This window comes from Squalius cephalus (genome assembly GCF_949319135.1).
Source record: "Squalius cephalus genome assembly, chromosome: 1".
NCBI classification, from domain to species: Eukaryota; Metazoa; Chordata; class Actinopteri; order Cypriniformes; family Leuciscidae; genus Squalius; species Squalius cephalus.
In genome coordinates, this window is record NC_137122.1 from 51707356 (window position 1) to 51726345 (window position 18990).

The window sequence follows — 18990 nt, forward strand, 5'->3', positions numbered from 1 at the left end:
TGCACTTGTAATGACACATCAAGGATGTTAAGAGGCTAAAAGCAGGTTTAAAACTTGCCCCATTGAAGTCAACAGGGTGCAAATTTTAAAAAGAGGATAACACGGTGTAGGCAACACCGATTTTTGTCGTTGTTCTCTGTACTGACAGCACTAAAAATTTACAAAAAAATGAGCTCAATGTTAAAATTGACCGGAGTTCTCCTTTAATGTCAGTTTTGCATTTGGAGATAAGTTTTAGGCTATATTTTTGGAGGGAAAAGCTTAGTGTTCATGTTCGCATGGGTAGTAGCACTGGCTTTAGCGGCTCTAACTTAACTTTTCCATATCATTCATCTTATGATGGACGTCTCATGATATTTATTTTAGCACAACTGGGCTGTATTATGCTATTGATTCCCGTGATTTTGCTTATAAATTTTGATTCAGCCATTAGCCTACCTTCGTGATCACGCAAGAGGTCTGCCGTGGCGGTCCGTTCAGAGTTCGCTTAAATATTTTTTATTAAACAATGACAGACAACAAAAATGTGTGCTTGTGTGAGTGTGTGTGAACAAGAAAAACAAAAACCAGGGGCAGGTGATCCATGAAACAGACAGGACTGGTGATGGCCATAACAATCCTAGAGGTCCAGCATTGTTCTCACAAGCCGCTTCACTCAAGACAATAAAACATAATGAAAAGTTAGTATATCCCAAAAAATTAAATTAAATAAAAGTTGCTATGAAGGTGGTAGCAATTCATTACCGAACTCTTACTGTCACAGCTGACGAAGTCGCACAGACAGTGCTTGAAAATTGGTTGAAACAACCAACATAAAATATAAATAATTACGCTGTGCATGTACAAATGAAGACCAGTATAAGCATCGCAAAGGGCCTCTGATACAATATAGACAGTTGACAATTCAAAAGAGGTCGATATTTCAGCAACTTAACTCTGGAACAACTCGACGTGCAGCAATGTAAGTGAATGGTGTCCAACGCCCGATCTTCAAATCCTGGAAGTAGGCGGTTAAAAGCGCCGCCATTTTTTACAACAGAGGTCTATGGGAGTGTCGCAACTCTTTCTCTCTATGGCTCTGGCCTATTCTTTTCCTATTGTTTTCTGTCCGAGTCACGTGACTTTCAAGATTCCGGCTGTGAGAACAAAAAACATGGCGGACATTTCTTTCATTTTTAGTGAAAAAATCAATATTTTGAGTTAGTTTCTGAAACTGAAACGTTTTGGTTGAGTCACGTGACTTCAAGAAGGATGGGGAGTGGGTAGTTGTTAGAGTATCTGGACCAAGTTCACAGTAGGTGGCGGTAATGCACTATCTATCTATCTATCTATCTATCTATCTATCTATCTATCCATCTATGAAGGACAGAGATGATCTGTCAAGCTTTTACAAACACAGCATGTGTTCTCTGGTTTGCTACAAAGTGGGAGTCTTTCAGGCTTTTGAATTTTTTTTAATATAGCCTACTGTATAACAACATAAACACAGCTTATGGAACAAAACAATTGAACATTTCCTTAATTCTTGGTGTTCTCCTCCGTCACCCACTGTGTCAGCCAAGTTTTCCCTCTGTAATTAAAAGAGATTGTTATTAATTTAGGTCTTTACATATTGATTTCTTTCACTAAAAATGAAAGAAATGTCCGCCATGTTTTTTGTTCTCACAGCCGGAATCTTGAAAGTCACGTGGCTCGGACGGAAAACAATAGGAAAAGAATTGGCAAAAAAAAAAAAAAAAAAAAAATTTAACAGTCATACAATTTAAGGGCCATTATTGTAACCCCTCTACGTTTTGCACTTTGGACCAACGTAGTCAGGGTACGTTTTTATATGAGACTGGGTTGATTATCCATATAGACAGTGTATGCAGCAAAAGTATACCGAGATTTTAAAAGGAGTGCATATTGCATTATTTAACGAACATAAATATAACAATGCAATATGTAACAAGTTGTTTTAACTATTCACGAGTTCACACTTACAAATAAATCGGATAGATTAAATTGGTAAACATATTTGGCGTGCTGTCCGGGGAGAGGGCTCTGATCTTGGTAATTGGCCCAAACCGCTGTAGACCGAAGACTGTAGAATATCCTTAGGAGGTGAGTTTGACTGTGATGTATGGTTTGCCTGCGTGCTTATTGGGTAGTTGATTACTGATTGTAGACAGCTGGTGATACTAGAGTATTTGTGATTACTGATTGTAGACAGCAGGTGGCAATAGAGTAGCTTATTTTGACGTGTTCCTCCCGAATACGTAAACATCATTTAGCCTATGTAAACCTTAGCTTCCTGTACATGTGTTTTGTTCGTTTTTTTAGATCGAAGCTTCTTCATAATGACCATATATAATATAATTGGAATATAGCTGGATGTGAATTGTGTGTTTTCTCTGTTTTCATTCATGATGGAGAGAAACAGACCAGTTTTACTGACCTGCAGGTTCTCACGAGACAAACCGCAATCATTAACCATATATTTTCATGAATAGGCCTACTTACCTGAACAAATATTCAGTCACATAAAAATTGAAACAGGTCTTCTAACTGAATGAAATTCTTGTCTTGAAATCCTGTGCTGAGTTTAAATGATTCAGTGAACAAATTTAATTTTAATATTCAGCAGTATCGTTTGAAATTATAAATGAGATGCTTTGAATTTTATTTTTGTGCAATTTTTATTTTAGTATCAGTCTATATTTCATATATCACCTCTTAGAGAATTTCCCTTAAACTAATATTCATTTCACAGGAATGGAGGAAACATTAGGATTCTTTATTTATTTTTTTTCCATATATGAAGTAAGTGAGAATATTAAAGCAGTTTCTGGATGAAGTGATTGGCTGAACTCCAGTGATCGTCACTCTTTCAGAGTTTCTCTTCCTCATATATGAGTCTCTCAGTCTCTCTTATTCTCTTCATCTCTCCACTAAACTCAAACTGCTTCACAGGGAAGATGCTGATCATTTTCTACTTCACTCTCCTCACTCTTCTGTCATGTAAGTTATTTCACTACACACATGTTGTTCTCTCAGGGGTGTCAAAGTTGATGAAATTAATTATATTGATTATCATTTTTCAGGTGTTAGATCTGTGAAAGTGGTCACACAGAAACCCTCTGTGCTGACAGAACAAAAAGGCAAATCTGTGACTATGGATTGTAACGTTGAAAAAGATTATGATTATGTCAGCTGGTATAAACAGAGTCCAAACGCAGCTCCTCAGTTTGTGTTGAGATTCTATCATTCACACAGCTCTCCTGACAAATATGGAGATGGTTTTACATCCAGCCGCTTCACATCTAGAGCTCAGTCAAATATTGACTATAGACTGATCATCAATAATGTGGATGTTGGTGATTCTGCAGTGTATTACTGTGGCGGACGCGACAACTCTGAGTACGTATCACTGTGATTCACACCATGACAAAAACCTCCTCACTGCTCACATTCACTTCTGCTTTTACACACGTCTCACTTGTTCTTGAATTCAATTTACAATATGTTCGGTTTGTACAGTTTACAGTTACATTAGTATATTTAAATAATTTAAATCAAGTGAAACTTTAGAGATGGACTGGTCATCTAGAGGCATGTTGGACATTTATATATTTATTTTTATTTCATATTCATTTATTTAACAGTAAGGAAAATTGAATGTAAAATTTGATTTGATTTGATTTGATTTGATTTGATAGACTTTATTAATCCCACACTGGGGAAATTTCTGTGTTACAGCAGCTCAAAAATAAAGTAAGAAATACAAAAAATATAGAGAATGGAAAATAGAATAGAATAAGATTACTTACAATAACAATAATAATAATTAGAAAAACAACTGTATTCACACAATAGCCAACCTTATGTAAACAGACAGTATATAAATACAAATATACAAGTATACAAATAAGTATAATGTAAATGAGTGGAGGTAACATATTGCACAATTATAAGTGACACAAAGTAATAAATAGATAAAGAAATGCAGAGTAATTGTCCGGTGCTACTCAAAGTGCAGAAGCAGCTAGCAGTGCTGCATTATGATGTTGCATTAAATAGTCTGACTGCTGCTGGAATGAAGGACCTGCGGACAGGGCTGGACTGGGACAAAAAATCGGCCCGGGCATTTTTGCCCAGACCGGCCCACTATATGTATAAATCTTACCTTAGGGGTGGTAAACTAGCTGACAGAAATCATGCTCTCAAACACATGTGTGCACAGCAAACAAATAGGAAGAGGTGCTCAACCCTGAGCTCCAAACTCACAGGTGTGCTCCACCCAGGTGATTAGCCTCCCACAAAATTAATGGATCCGGTACAAATGAATTAGACTGTACAAATAATCTATCACTCATTCAACATAAGAGAAAAAAAAGAGAACAACATGGGCCTACCATAAATGACAACATCAGTTAATAATTGAGTAACAACGCCTCACTGGCAATAAACAAAGTTACACCAAGAGAATGACTTGTAGATAGAGGACGCACTACGAAATCGGCCCAATTCAAACTGGTCAAACCAAAACCACAAAACAGAGATAACAAAATGAAAACACAATCATAATTACACAAAAAGTAAACCAAGTTAAGGAAAAACGTGTGAGCTGTGGAAGGTCAAATCCACGGATCAACGAACATCAGGATGTTAGAATGCCTTCACAAATGTTCCACTAAAAGCTTTCATCGAGCGCTCGATGTCGACGCAACTGCCAGGAGACTTTAACAGGAACGTCTACAGCGACAACTCAACTACAGTGACACTGGAGACATGAGAGGCGGGCATAACAAAGCCTACGATCTAACCTAAGAATATTCTCCAATTTCTTAAATATTGTGTCTGTTAAGTTAACTCACCTCTTATAGTGATTTTTATGATGTTTTTTGTCCTGTTTGGAGCTGGAGTCTTACCATGGCTGAAACTCTTCTGAATATGGATCTGGATTCTCCTCTCCTAAAACTACAAATGTACACTATCAATACTATAGTACAATACTCATAAATATAGAAGTGGAATGTCATACAAACACTTTGGATCTGTTTCCTATTCTCTCAAGAATAATCTATGATTTATTATATGTTAATTAGGATGATGTCCATTTCATTTGAAAGTCTGTACATTATGTCTCTTCACTTTCATCCCTTCCTATTGTCTTTTTAATATTTCTACTCTTAATCTTTCCACAACACCAATGTCCTCCGCTTTCATCTCTTCACCCTCTCCTTTTCCCCATTCTACTGTTCCTATTCCCTTTCTTTTTCTGAAACTCTCTCCTCTTCATCTCAAACTTGTTTTTCAGAACGCTAAACAGTTTTTAGCAGGCAAAAGTTGAATAAAATTAAAACACCATTATAATAATAATAATTAACTTTATTTTCTATAGCGCCTTTAAAAGTAGCATCTCAAAGCGCTTCACAAGAATGAGATAAAATATAACATACAATTATACAAACGATGCATTAATGAAAGTGGAATACAGACAAAGAACAAAATACTATATAAAAACGTATCAAAAGTACAACAAATAAATAGAAAAATATAATAATTTCAAAATAATCAGATAAAAGGTACCCTATAAAAATAAGCTTTAAGAGAGGACTTAAAAACACTAAGGGATTCTGCTTGCCTAATCTCAGCAGAAGTTTTGGAGCAAACAGAACAATTAAAAGGCCAGCTTCTGAGGAGCGGAGATCACGCACTGGTGATTAAGGGGTTAAAAGCTCAGAGAGATAATGAGGTGCCAATCCATGCAAAACCTTTAAAAAAAAAAGCATGAGCATTTTAAAATCAACACAGAATCTGACAGGGAGCCAATGTAGAGACTCTAAGACAGGAGTGATGTGATCCCTGTTTCCAGACAGGATTCGAGAGGCTGAATTTTGAACCAACTGTAATTTATCTTTTGAAACCCCGGCCAGCAAAGCATTGCAATAATCAATGCGGGAAAATACAAAGATGTTAATTATCTTTTCAGCCTCTGGGAATGACAACATATCTGGCACTATTTTTAAGATGAAAAAAATGATGTTTTGACAACGTTCTGAACATACGGAACAAATGTTAAATGAGCATCAAATATCACCCCCACTTTTTTGTTGTTGTCATCGTTTACACACAATAAATCAAAAATGTTCACACTTATTTCTAATGATGTGATCAAACCAACTGTACAAAATAAGCCAGTTAGGTGCACTGAATGTTGATACGAAAAGGAGAGGAGGAAGAGTATGTGTAAGAGGTGGTGGACGAGGAGGTAGAGGACGAGAAAGAGCAAGGTGTGGACAGTGTTGTCAAGACTGGATCCATGATCACACTAGAAGATTTTTCCCTTTGCCCTGTAAGAAACGACATTGCCTGTGATGTGGACAAATCCTCAGGCCGGACCAACATGAAGACGTGATGCTTTTTTACTGTTACAATATACTTTTTTCTGTAACTGCATGATTTGGATTCTGTAATCTCCACTTTTTGATGTTGTGTCTAATGAATGATCTGTAGTGTTTATAATATTGACTCACTGTGAGTATGATCTGAAAACATTATTTGATTTTGAAAACAGATAAAATGGTTTTGAGGCAATTGTTTGATTTAGCCAGAAACGTCAAGATGTTCTATGAATGTAGTTTGAAGTTTTAGTTTTGTGTTTAAGGTTTGTGGTGGATTTTTACTGTATTACTGTCACTGTATATCAAACTAACCATGTCTCTAACATCTAACCTTACTTACTTTTTCAGGCCTAACATGATAACACTTTGAAACACAATGTACTAAAACGTTCTCTCCTGTGTTTTTGAATGTTGTATGTTGTGTTGCCATACCCCTTTGACTTTGGTTGTGTGAGTGTAAAAATAACACATTTGGGAATTGAAACTAGACAGATGACTAAATTTGAACCTTGTGATTAACAATGAAGTAATCATTAAAACAAAGATTTACCTAGTAACAGAAGGGTTTGTCTATGAAGAACCAATCAAATTCATATCATTTTGCCATACCTCCCTATTCTATAAAAACTGTTGTATTCGAGTTAGCTGGTGGGAATCTCAATGGAATTTGTCTGAGATCCTCCGGCCTTGCTTCTTCTTGGGGGAGATTCTCTGAGAATTGCTCGAGTACTCTCCCGGCCGTAAATAAAGAACTCAAAGGACATTTGCTGAAGTCTGTCTTTCAATTTCTGCTGCGCAGCAGGTGAGTTAGATTAAAGAGGTAAGGGAATGTTGATTGGAGACAACCCAGTTAGTTAGGTTTAGGGAAAAATCTACGACAGGTTTTAAGAAAGCGGGTGATGGTTTTGAGAAATGTGTTTTAGCAATTCAGAAAAACTGTAATGTAATTCTGATAGCTGTGTAAACAATTAGAAAAAAATGCATTTCCAGTGGTATTACAGTTTTTAAAAATTATTATACACACTAAAAAAAACACTGTTTGCACAGGAAATTACTGTATATATGTTTACAGTAGAATACTCAAGATTCAGTCAAACATTGCAGTAATGAAAGTACTGTGAGAGTCAGTAATTTCCTATGTACTGTAGAAAACACAATAACTAATTATGTACTTTAGAAAATCACATTAACTTCCAATGTACTGTAGAAAACACAATAACTAATTATGTACTGTAGAAAATCACAGTAACCTATTATGTATATAGAGAAGGAAAACACAGTGTACTGGCAGCTGGGTGGCCAGGCAATTACTGCATTTAAATTGACCTTATCGTAATTCAATTACATTTTCACCCTGAATAGAGAATACAGGAAGCACATTTTATTGTTTTCAACACATCTAGCAATAAGTGAAGAATGAATAAAGCTTGTTATGATGATGAGCTGTTTGACTGTAGATAAATGGATATTCATATTCAAATCATGCGATATGCTTTTTTTATTTATCAATTCATTTGGGCAGAAACAGTATAACTAAACAACACTTAAACATTAAGAACCAGTTGGTGCCGATAGCCTAGTGTTTAGCACACTGACATATAGTGCAATTGTGCCTCCGGTGACCTGAGTTTGATTCCTGCCTCGAGGTCCTTTGCTGATCCCATTCCCTTCTTTCCCGCCAATCGCTACACTGTCCTGTCTAATAAGCAAAATAAATAAACTGCCAATTGAGTGAGTTTTACTCTACAGTGAATTTCACAGTCATTAACAATGAAGTAATAATTGTTCTTACAGTACACAATTACTGAAACTATGGATCCATTTCTCAAAACTCTACACACAAAATCAAAAACATGCACACAAGATGCAAAACGTCACACATCTCTTGTAAAAGCCAACACAAAATTATTTAACTAAATAAAATAAAAATTGTGTTTTTGCATGGTAACTCTATACACAAACCATTAAATGATTGGCCACATACACATGAAACTACACACAGGTGTGTAACATGTAAAACACTACTCTCTTGTGTCTTTTGCTGTTTCAGTGTGCAGTGGAGTGTACCAGAGTTTGTCACACGGATATGTACACAAATACACTATATATACAGCATGTATGCACAATTGATCAACTTTACAATTATTGAACTGAACTGAATCAACACTGTACTTGAGCTGAATAATGACACCATTACCTTGTTAGAGCTTTACAGCAGAATTTGAATTTGTTACTATTGTGAAGCTCCTTTAAAACAATCTACAGAAATAAAGATGACTTAACTTGTATGCAGTTCAGTAAATATTTACAAAATAAACAGAAATGCAAGGGTCAAAAATGTATTTGTTTCTCAAAACATTGAGTTTTCTAAGTGATCAATCTATGGATAAGTGTTTTGCAGACATGGTCTGAAGATTAGGTACAAGAGTGAATGGTTTTTCTAAGTAGGCCTCAAGTACCAGTTTTAGTGTGTAAGCATTTAAAAAAAAAAAACTTGTATTAAACCGGCAGATACTAGTTTGGGGACTGAAATCATTGCATGTGTAACCGTGTAGTGAGTCTCTTGAGATCAGAGGAGTGAGGTTTTCCTGCACAGCTCTCACTAGCTGGCCTCAATGTGCGAGTGAGAATATGACAAATTACAGTTTTGTTTGCTGTGTTTGGAAAAATGGTACATAAATGTTTGTGATTTTTGTAAATTCAATAAAAAGAGCTGTATTTTTTTTTTTTTTTTTTTTTTATATACATAAAATGTTTGGTTGTATATGTGAACTGTAAAAACATTTGAGAAGTGTGTACTCAATGTTTTGAGACAATTATGCATATGATTTGTTATTTGTATGAAATAAATGAAAACTTACAATCTGTTTAGGACAATTATAATGTGTAATGTGTTCACTGTGTTAATTGTTTTGAGAACAGTGATCTGAGTTTTCAGAAATGTGTCAAAACCATAGAGAAAAATTTGAACACATTTTCCTCAGTGATGAAGTGAGAAGCTCATGTGTAGTTTGTCAGATGTGGGCGTGTCTATTGTACGAGGTGGGCGGGTCTGTTGTATGATGTGTGCGTGTCTATTGTATGATGTGGGCATGTCTATTGTACGAGGTGGGCGGGTCTTTCAGTGGCACCTCCCTCTCAGAGATCTTGACTGTCTTAAAGTTTCTCTCTCTGATCATCTCAGCATTATTCTACAGCACTGCTCATCTTTACACGTCACACGGACCAAATCACAAGATGATCACGATATTCTGTGCTTTCTTTACTCTTCTGACCTTTAAGTTTTCATCATTTCTGATGTCAGATTTAAAGTGTTTTGACACACAATCTCATATAAAGGATGTGTTTATTCTGCAGGTGTCAGTGGAGTGACTGTAGTGACTCAGAGTCCATTAATCACAGTCAATAAAGGAGAAACAGCTAAACTGGACTGTAATCTGGGGACAGTAACTAATTCTGAAGCTAGATGGTACAAACAGACTCCAGGAGGAGTTCCTCAATATATGTTAAGATTTTATCATGGCTGGAGCTCAGTTCAATATGGATCTGGTTTCTCTGCTCCTAAATTCACATCAACACATTCATCTAAATCAGATTATAGTCTGATCATCAATAATGTGGATGTTGGTGATTCTGCAGTGTATTACTGTAAGACATATGGGACAACTCTGTTAGTGAGTACGTATCACAGTGATTCGCAGCATGACAAAAACCTCCTCACTGCTCACATTCACTTCTGCTTTTCAGATTCACGATGAATTACAAACTAATCACAGATGCAGGATAGTGACAGGATAGTGTTAAATGTTCTGTATTCCAGGTCTTCTGAAGCTACAGCAGTTTCTCATCTCTGGTCCTCAGGTGTAAAGACACACTTTCTTGAAGTGACCATGTGATGGGAGTGAATTATTGATGAATGCATTTTTGATACACATTTTAATGTTATATGATTGACTCATCGATCAAATGACTTTTGTACTATGCTCATTTCCTAACACCTGTGCATAGACTAATCAGTGACCTAGTGTCATAGGCTGGTTAAGAAAAAGGTGGAGACTGTGGCCCTTTAAGACCGTGTGCTTGAGAGACTGAGGTGTGTGCGTCGTCTGGGCTGCGTCATTTACGTGCAAGTCGACATCCGGTTGAGTATTTTAAACAGGTGCTGGCGTCTGAGAAGAAACGCTGAACAGTGATAACCAAACGTTTTACGGCTGTGCGGGAACGAGTGAGTCGGAGTATTGTGAAGACGGCGACGCAGAGCGATCACGGGCGCAGCTGTTGGAGATAATTGAGTCAGCGATCGTTTGGAGACGGCAACAGTGGGCGGTGAGCACGACGGCGACGCAGAGCAATCACAGGCGCGGCTGTTGGAGACGAGTGAGTCAGCGTGTACAGAGTGTATCAGCGGTTGCTGTTTGGAGGGGCGAATCAACGAGTGCTGGTCGTAGACGAGTGAGACCGCGGTTGGTGAGACGGCGACGGAGGATTTCACAAAGCTGGAAATTAACTAGACTGGGTAGTGGGAACTGCTACCCACCCAGTCATATTGTGAGTACAACCCCAGTTGAAGATCGTCTGATGAATATTGTGTTGACCATTTTGCATCTAATTCATAATAGAGACAATTCATAATAGAGAGAATTCATAATAAGAGACTAGGAACTAATTTCCAGTATAACTTACTATCCCTAGCTCTTGTTTTCCTTTTGCTGTGGTGTGATTTATTTGGGTTGCAGTGTGTATTACATGGTGTGGGTATTTGTGTGCACCTGTGAGTTGTAGTTAGCTTTTTCTTGCATTGGACTAGTTGTTTCTTATTTCTTTCTAGTAACAGTTACACTATAATCTCTGGATCTGTGGAGACCTACATGCTGTGCGACCAACCCAGGACATTTGTTCATTCACCATAAGGACATCATACCAGACTGTGCTGAGGACTGCATCCCTTTTGATAACTGCTTTTAATATTGAGATCATTTTATAGTCTAATAAAGTGTTTTTGTAATCCAATCTATCTGTTGAGTGTCAATACTGTCCAGCCCTCAGTGAATGATTAACTTGGGTCCTGGGTTCCATTAAAACAACCTAGGTGGCGTAGTCGGCTACTTGTATTTAATTGGGGTTAATATAGTATTGCTGGTTTGTGCAGAAATTATTATAAAAAGCCCCTTTAAATTATTTTTATTTTGCTGCGCTGCAGCGTGCCACATCTGGCGTAGTCGGCAGGGTTATTTGTTGAACCTGTGTGAGGGACTGAGGACGTTTTGACACTCACGTGGTAGACTGAACTAGGGTTTTGCAAAAATGTTAATGCCAGTTTTCCCTGGGTTCCCAAATTTAGTGGGATGGGTGGTGATTTTGAGTTATGGGGATTGGAAGGAGCAAATGCAAGGACTTTTAGAGGCTCAAGAAATGAATGAAGCAAACAAAGTCAAGATTTTATTAGGTGCTTTGGGTGGGAATGCAAAACGAGAGATAAGTGTTTTAGCAGAGGAAGAACATAAGTTGATTAAGATTTTTGACCAATTAGATGCTCTGTATGTTGGAGAAACCCCTTTGCCTGTTCTCCGGTCACAATTTTTTAGCTGCAGGCAGAAGTCAGATGAGTCTTTTAAAGCTTTTGTTTTACGGTTGTGAGAACTCTTTCGTAGGTTACAGCGGCGCAGCCCAGAGGGAACCCTGGTGGAAGATCAGCTGAAGGAACAGCTATTGATGAGGATGGAGGATGGGCCGATGCAGAGAGCCTTGAAGACGTATGCCCGCCATCACGCAGAAGGGACCTTTGCTGAACTGCATCAAGAGGCGTTATTGCTGGAGGTGGAGTATGGCCATGGAAGGTATGAGACTGCATGTGCTGCCATAAGCCAGTGTGATACACCGAATCCACGCCCATATAGGCCTGACTGGAAAGCTGAGTTAACCCTCTGGAGTCTGAGCGGTTTTCTGGGCCCTTGAGATGTTCTGACATGCCCTGACATTTGTGCTTTTTTCAGTTGCTTATAAACATATTAATGGCAAAGGTGTAAATTCACTCTATAAAGCACAAACAGGGCTACCATAATATGTGAGCCACGTGTATGTACATGTTTTAATTTTTGAGAGAATAATGTTTATGCGTGGATATTGAAAAAACTAAAAACTAAAATTTCTGAAATAAGGCCACAAAACACATAGTAAATATGTGTCAATAAGACTTTTGACCCATGGATGTCGTCGCCTATAGTTTTTTCTTCAAAATTATGTGAAAATAGTCTTGCTTTATCGTTCAAATAAAACCATACATTGATTTAAATGAAGTTCCTAAACGCAAGTTAGGGAGGAGTGAGCCCATCTAATCTTTCAATCAACAGCCTGAGTATATAAGCAGCCGCTTACCTCTCTCTAGCATCAAGCTGTTCCAGTATCCCTCCACCTCCCCAAACTCCACCTTCATCTCCGGTACCTTGCCCTTCAATTATCATATCCTACATTTAGCCACTGGGGGGTATATCAGAGCTCGAGTTGAAGCTGCTTCATCGAGCCCCTCTTCAGTGGACAGCAAGCCAAATAAGTTTAACCTAATATCTGAAAGATTTTATGGGCAAGCAAACTCGTTAAATTGATGTAAAACAGGTTTTGCTTGGAAAGCCAATATGCGAGGGGGCGTGAACGAGGAGTGGTTTTCACCTGAATTACCACCCACTCTGCATAATGATGAGCCATTCACACAGGTGTGAAACTGGCTGAGCCACAATACAAGGACAAAATATATTTAGAAGAAGACTTATATTGACCATTTAAGATTTTGCTTACATCTATCTTGTACATATGTTGTGCTATTTTATTAAAAAGGTTACAATTACAACAATAATTACAATTTCAACTATTTCAAGTGTACTATTTCTTTGTAAAAAAAAAGAAAGATTATAGGCCTACATTTTATCTATGTATTCATTACTTTGAATATAGCCAACATTGGAACAGCTAACATCTTAGTTGATGACTTTATTTTTGACAAAAATATTAGGCTATTTTATATATAGAAATTGCTAAACAAAAGCTTATTTGACGAGGCAGTATATTCTACAGTAAAAACTGTACCCAAATCTACTAAACAAAATGTTGTCTTTCATATTTCGCCTGACTGTAAAGTTGTTTTCATGAAATATTAGGGCATATAAATGTTAATTTGCAGTTTACGTTGCTTATACAAATAGCCAACATTTTATTTCAACATATTTCAGTCGATTTTTACTCATCTCAGTATAGCAATACAGTTTGCTAAAACATCATCATTCGTTGACGATAGGCTTATTTACTTTAAATCCAGGAAAGTTGTTAATGAACAAATTATTAAAATTAAGATACAATTGATTCAAAACGGAATTCGTTTTAAAGAAAGGATTTGTACTTTCTGTTTTGAGGTCTCTGTGAAAGTTTGAAAGTCTTTTAGTGTTTTTTTTTTTTTTAGAGCTCGCGTCCATAATGGAGAAAAAACAGAGCGCATGCCGTTCATTCGTCAATAAACAGAAACCCGAGAAGGAAAACTTACTAGTATTCCTCATTATTCCTCACAGCGCTGCAAGACGGTGTAAGCAAGTAATGTTCTGAATAAACTTGTGTTTTGGTTTTCTCGAGCTGATGGGGGCGTTCACAGGATTGCGCGGATTACCTCAGCCATTTGCGTTTGAATAGCGTGCGCTCTCCGTGGGCGGAGTCACATTACATTTGAATTAGCTCTAATTAGGTCGACTGGAATCGCTCTCTTTTAATACAGATTTCACAAGATGAGAATATTTGTTTTTTATATAAATTACTTCATTTAAAAGAAGAGATTTCAAGCTTCATAAAGACATATATCACGTGTATGTGTGAGAAGTATTCACTGAGTTATGGTTCATTTTCGGACGCGTTTCAGAATGGACTACACGGACAGAGAGAAGGCAGAACTCGCTTCGTGTTTATTTTTCTTTATTTGTCGAAAAGCACAACACTATGTTTTTATTGTGAGTATACACAAAAATAATACACATTTAACAGAATCGATTGATGTATGGAACTCCTATGGAAAATCAAAGTCAACAGAGTATTCATGAGTTTCTTTTACACTGATAAAAAAAAGCGAGCTGGTATCGCCGGCGATACCGTCGACCTCAGGGGGTTAAAGCGTGAGATTTTGGAGGAAGTCAAGGGCCAGATTCAAGAGTTGACTCAGGAAGTGGTAAGAGAGCTGAGGAATTCTAACTGTGCAGCCCCTGTAAATCCCGCAGCCTCGCAACAGCCGACTTTTCCTGTGCCTAGGAGGAGAGAGTATCAGTCGATGAACCGCTGGGACCCTGATGGTAGACCCATTTGTCGACGCTGCCAACCACCAGGTCATATGGCCCGTCATTGTAGAGAGAACAGAGAGCCCCTAACAGACTTACAGTATGTGATGGATTCAGTTGTTCACTTTCGTTTGAAACGCCCGACAAACAGCATCTCCTTCCCAAAGTGAATTCACTCAGTGTTCACAACAGATTACTCGCATCTTTGGCTACAAATAATCATGGGAACCTACAAATGAATCTACAAATGAACAATAATAACACAGAGAAAATGTGTCCCACTTTATATTAAGTGGCTTTAAGTTCTATGTACTTACATTGAAAAATATGTACAATGTACTTATTGTGTTCATGTTGTATAGTAAAACACTTTGCTACTGGTGTGATACAATGGAGTTACAATGCACAATAAGTCCATTGTATCAAAATATTAATTTCAATGTTAGTACATATAGTACTTAAAGCCACATAATATAAAGTGGGACCAAAACAATTAATGACAGCAACTGGTGAAAAACATGAGACACAAACACTTTATCTCGTATCTTAAAGCTAGAAATTCCTCATGCTAAAAAAACTGTATAAAAACAGCTTGTCGGTTGTCAGCTCCATCATAAACCATCATAATTACTCACAGCGAGTGAATTTAGCGCAGAACACAGCATTGTTTTGGATGTTCGACAAGTTCCATCGCAACATGTCATAAAATATTTTCTTTTTTCTTTTCTTTGTATCTTTAGGTCCGGTGTTAAAAATGACAGTGTGAATGCTGAGCGAATCAGGACTATGTATTGTTTTCTTTTTTCGTTCTTGACCAAAAGAACCAGGAGAACCGAACTACAAGTGTGAACACACTGAGACAACAGCAGATTCACTGCAGTCACTGACACCTCAGAATAACAACAGCCATATGACATTGTGTTTCACAGCACTTTAATACACAGCCGTCAAATACAGCAAATATGAAGACTAAAACAGCAACATAAATGTGTTTGTGCTTGAATCTGAAACATTTCTCCATGAAATAAATGTGTAAAGGACACAGTCAGCCGAGGTTGAGTGAGTGTTTCACTTCTGTTTGTGTCTCTTCACAGACTGAGGAGGTTTTTGTACGACTGAACATATGAAATGTGTCACTGGTATTCGGACAAGGAACAAAACTCATTGTGACTGGTAAGTGATCTTTACACTGTATTTTCAATATTTTAAATCTTTTCACTGTATTAAATATAGTCTAAACTTCATTATAGAAATATAAACTCATTATTGTAGTTAATTTAGTTAAATGTGTGAATTCAGTCAGAGACAGTTTTATCAGCAACTCCAGTAAACAGTCCTGAAATACTGACAAGACTTTCACTGCAGCTTTAACTCTCATCTGTGGTTTTATCTGGTTGTACTTTTTATTCAGTTAATAATAATTATAATTATTATTATTATAGAACAGACTTTTTCATGTTGTGATTTAAGGACAAGCATCTTCTTTGTGTTTAATTTGATGCATTTTTAAAAATCCTCATTGAACTAATTATGTACAGTATCTGTGAAACAACAAATGAGAAGTTGACCTGCGGTGTGACGTGCTGTATTACATCTAAAACTGTTTTGCTAAATGTTTTTTAAATAATTATTATACATGAAGCTTTTATGAACTAGTGTATTACTCAATGTGTACCTTTATGTCACGCTGTAGGAGAAGTTGAAAATGAGCTAGTGAAGGCACGAAGATTATTAAAAATGGTAGAAAATAAAGTGTCAGCATCTAAAATATACACTGTAAATATATTCACATCTCAACCTAGAATCTTGATGTAGAAAATAACAATCCAACAAACTACCCACATACATGCACTATTTGACTTTTGTGTTGCAAGTCAATAAAGACATTGAGAGGCATGTTTTAAACATAGATAATTATGATATTATTTCTTTATTAAATAATTTGACATGTTGATGTGTGAAATTTTCGAAGTTTAGAGTTCAATATGTCAGATGTGTGTCTGAGATGCAGATGTTTGTTCATGTTAATGGTGATTTGTGTTGATGCTGACGCAGATGTTTGTTCATGTTAATGGTGATTTGTGTTGATGCTGATACAGATGTTTGCCCATGTTAATGGTGATTTGTGTTGATGTTGATGCAGATGCTGATGTTGCTCCTCCTGTGCTGAACATCCTCCGTCCATCCAGAGAAGATCTGATCAGCTCCAGTAAAGTCACTCTGGTGTGTCTGATCAATCACATGTCTGTGGCTTTTGCTGATGTGCGCTGGCTTGTGAACGGGAACTCTGTTACTACAGGCGTCTTCACCGGCTCTGCTGAACAGCAACCTGATCAGAAATTCAAGATGAGCAGTTATTTAACCATTGAGAGCTCAGAGTGGGACAAAGACCAAGAGCTGACATGTGAAGCGTCTGTCGCCTCAAAAATCACCAGCACAAGCATCAAGAAATCTGAATGCAGCGACTAAACTCAGAGGATCTGATGTGTTGTTTGAGGGATTATGATAGCGAGTGATAATATCTTCTGACGTAGTGTAATAGAAATCATGAATATATATTAAAAATAGTTCAAGAATGTAACTTAGTAGCCTGAACTGTGTCATTTTCTGCAGACAATATTCTGGCTTTAATGCTGATGTAAGATGATTTACAACCTGTTTAATAAACCGCATGTTGAACAAACAGTTTTCTTCTTGATTTTGTAAAAAAATTAAATATGTAACCATTCAAAATGTATTAACTACTTCTTTACTAAGTCAGTTTTCACTTCTACGATCAATGGAAGAATGAATAATAAAAGTAGTATCATTGTGTAAATACTCATAAACCATGTCTTCAGTTTTAAAATATGAAACCTCAGATCTTCAGAGGAAAGAGCAAATTAAACGAGTGTTACTGCTAGTAAATCTCATTTGTTCAGAGCACAGCAGAGATGAATGTCGTCTGAATATGGAGACGATCACATGACTGATAATGAAGAGTGACTCAATGACAAATGAAAAAATGACTATTATTTGATACAGTAAAGTTACGATCTAAACTATGAGAAACAAAATGCTCCTGATGGCCTGACATTCGTGTGATACGACATCATGTGAATCTGGATTGTAAAGTTGATGCTGAAGTGTGTCTTCTAGCAGATGCAGTGAGCTGTGGAGATTTTCTTCAGGACAGGAAGTTGATTCTGACACACAGGAAACACCTGCTGTTATAATCAGCTCTATGGAAATCAGCAGTTTCTCTGTCTCTTTTCATCTGTTCATTCAACCAGACAAGAGCATTAACAGCAAATGATCAGGGGATCTTCATCTGTACATGAACAATAATGAAGGAGCAATAAAATGAATTCAAAATACTGGAAAAATGGGAGAAAACTAAACAAAATTCACATACAAAACAAAGCAATATTCAGTGCTTTAAAATATAGTATTTAGTGAAATGTATGACTGCTTTTGGCTCTCAATGTTTCTAAGTTTCAGATTTTGATTATTTCAGAACATCAGATGCTTTTTTGTAAAACATTAAACTTGCATTTGTTACTTGCGTTTTATACTTGCATGAATTATTTTAATAAGAAAATACAACTGTTATTCACCAACACATTTTGGCACACAAGCCTTCATGAGGGCTAAAAGCTCGCAGGAACACAAAGACTCATTTAAATACAAGCAAAGTCAGATAGTATAACATATCAGGTAAGTGATCACACATAGCCTCTGTATTTGTAAAATTGTCCTAAAATATGTGTTTAAAGTCCCCCTGTAGTCAATAATATCCCTAAAAACTCATCTTTGATCACCAAAATTACATATTTAAACTCGAATATATATATATATATATATATATATATATATATATATATATATATATATATATTCATGCCTTAAAATAGTTTTGAAAAGCCTATAAATCTACACCAGTGGTTCTCAACCTTTTTTGGGCCAGCGCCCCCTATCTATTATCCCTTACCCCCTGAGGCTCTGAAGGAGAGTAAAGCTACACTTGTGTGTCTGGCTGAGGATATTTCTGTAGCTCTGGTTCATGTCAGCTGGACAGTCAATGGACGCTCTGTTACAGAGGGAGTTTGGAGCAGTGCTACTGAGAAACAACAAGACAAAACCTTCAAAATGAGCAGCTCTCTGACCATCGACTCCTCGGACTGGACCGATAATGTGGATTTCTCATGTGAAGTGTCAGTGGGCTCAAAATTCACTAAGAAAAGTATCAAAAACTCACAGTGTTATTGAAATATTGTCTGAATGAAAATAACAGATTTTTTATTTCTTTTCATATTGAA

At 36.8% G+C, this 18990-nt stretch overlaps 1 gene segment (V, D, J or C); it reads left to right on the plus strand.

Annotated features, from left to right (window-relative positions):
* Positions 1–15834: 15834 nt before the first annotated feature.
* Positions 15835–17366, plus strand: LOC307169217 (Ig lambda chain C region-like). The segment is given in 2 exons: positions 15835–15865; positions 16836–17366.
* Positions 17367–18990: the final 1624 nt, after the last annotated feature.